Source organism: Lagenorhynchus albirostris, chromosome 2, assembly GCF_949774975.1.
Source record: "Lagenorhynchus albirostris chromosome 2, mLagAlb1.1, whole genome shotgun sequence".
NCBI classification, from domain to species: domain Eukaryota; kingdom Metazoa; phylum Chordata; class Mammalia; order Artiodactyla; family Delphinidae; genus Lagenorhynchus; species Lagenorhynchus albirostris.
In genome coordinates, this window is record NC_083096.1 from 48,045,068 (window position 1) to 48,047,358 (window position 2,291).

The window sequence follows — 2,291 nt, forward strand, 5'->3', positions numbered from 1 at the left end:
AGGGGCTTCCAGGACACAGATATAAGGAATTTGTTAGCACGTGGAATGAATGAAGACATAAAACACTGTAGGACCCAATCCTACTAGAAGGAAAGTAACGTATTAACAAAGGTAACATATTAATAAATAAAGCTCCATGCTGTGGGGCACAGTAAAAAAGACACAAGTCTCTTTCCATGAAGAAGGAGAATGAAAAAAACATCAAAATATGTGAGGGCTCTAAAAAGAGAAAATGAGATCTCACTCTCAATACGCCCATCCAGTTATGTAAAAAAATCAACTTTTCAGATAATAAAGATTAATAAGGTAGCAAATATAATATACCTTTAAGGTAGCAATAATATAATATTAATGCTTATTAATAGTGATAAAAATAAGAGAAAAATAAAACTCAAGAAACAACATAACAAACCACCTATTGAAATGACTAAGATACTTGGGCAATATGCATTCTAATTCTGATTAATCTTAAATATTATTATTCAATTAAACTCTTCAAACTGAAGAACGAACACCTAGAGGTTATTAAAGGCCTATTAAGTGCCACCACTAAGCTAGAATACCTTCAAGTTTATTACAGATTAGTGAAAGTGATAAATATAAAACCTTTTCAATATAATGGATTGTGTTTTATTATTGAGGTCTACCTTGGGAGCACACTGAAAGATCACTTGGACTAGCCTGGGGAAGCTGATTCTTAAAGAAGGAGTACAAACTAAGTAGGTGAAGAAGTGAGGGAAGGAAGAGAAATTCATGCAGAAGGAATAACAGAAATGTTTGGAAGCATAATATATTTGGTAATTTTAGAACATGAACTTCAAAAAAGGGAACATGAGTCTTGAGAGGTAGGCAGGGGCCAGGTTATGAAGAGTTTTACAAACTGGAAAGGAGCTGGCATTGTCTGCAGGTGATAGGAAAGCCCTGAGAGCTTTAAAGAATGCACTGCTGCGTTTGGTCACTCTGTGGAGGATGGTCCAGAGAGAATGGAGGTGAGACCAATTAGGAACCCAGTGCTGTACTCCAGGTGGGCATTGAAAAGAGCCCACATTAAAGCAGTAAGAGTGGAGATGTCCAGGAGAAGGACAAATATGAGAAATATTTAGGTTAAAAACTCATCAAAGTTGGTGATTTGGGGTAGGATGAAATAAGGGGTGACCATTAGGTTACTAGTATAGGCAAGTGGGAAAAGCAGTGGCACCAACTGGGGCAGTAAACAAAGTGAAGGAGAAGCAATTAAAAAGGGAGAGGAGGGCTTCCCTGGTGGCGCAGTGGTTGAGAGTCTGCCTGCTGACGCAGGGGACGCGGGTTTGTGCCCCGGTCTGGGAAGATCCCACATGCCGCGGAGCGGCTGGGCCCGTGAGCCATGGCCGCTGAGACTGCGCGTCCGGAGCCTGTGCTCCGCAACGGGAGAAGCCACAACAGTGAGAGGCCCGTGTACCGCAAAAAAAAAAAAAAAAGGTGGGGGGAGAGGAATCTATACTAGTGTTTCTCCTCATAATCGAATGAATCTTTTATCTTTTACTAAAGATTCACATGGGGAGGAAAAATCATGACAGTTGCCTCAATTCTTTGAAGGCTTGTGGGGATAAACAAGGCTGATATTTCTGTGATAAAAATAGATCTAACGATATGAACTTTCCTGCTAGCCAAGTCTGTGAGACTCGGTGCTCCCGATGCAGGAGTTCTGGGTTTGATTCCTTGGTAGGAGTATGGTCCCACGTGTATCCAACAACTGGGAGTTCACATGTCACAAATAAGGAACTCTCCTGTCATAACTAAGGAGCCCGCATGTTGCAACCAAGACCCGGTTTAACCGAATAAATAAATATATTTTTTTTAAGTTTGGGGGGGAGAAGAGGTGCTGAGCTTTGTTTAGGGCATATTGAAGCTGGGTTGACAGTGGGTGGATCCATCTGGTAGTCCACCATCTGATAGCCCTTTACAGCCCTAGAGCTCCCTGGAAAGAAGCTAGACCAACCTTGAACTTGAAGATCCCTCATGATATTTTGAGGAGCTGAGATTGGAGACCCTGAACTTACAGGTCTTTTCCACTCATACCATTTAAAAACTTTATCTTGAAAAGGAAACTTGGACAGAGAGGCTATTCTGTGATATACTGGATGGGGGTTCATTAGATTGAGGAGTCTAGTGGCCCATGTAGAAAGTACCTTCATTAACAATTGTATATTTCACCCTTTTACCTATTCCTTCTTTTACTCAACAAATACTATCTGAAATTACTCTGCTAGGGGCTGAGAATACAAAGATGGACAAGATTTAGAGAACATACT

At 40.9% G+C, this 2,291-nt stretch overlaps 1 non-coding gene across 1 annotated transcript; it reads left to right on the forward strand.

Annotated features, from left to right (window-relative positions):
• The first annotated feature begins 1,477 nt into the window (after positions 1-1,477).
• On the forward strand, positions 1,478-1,597 carry LOC132516639 (U5 spliceosomal RNA). The gene has a single exon (XR_009539446.1). It is a non-coding gene; the product is annotated as a U5 spliceosomal RNA (small nuclear RNA).
• The last annotated feature ends 694 nt before the right edge of the window (positions 1,598-2,291 follow it).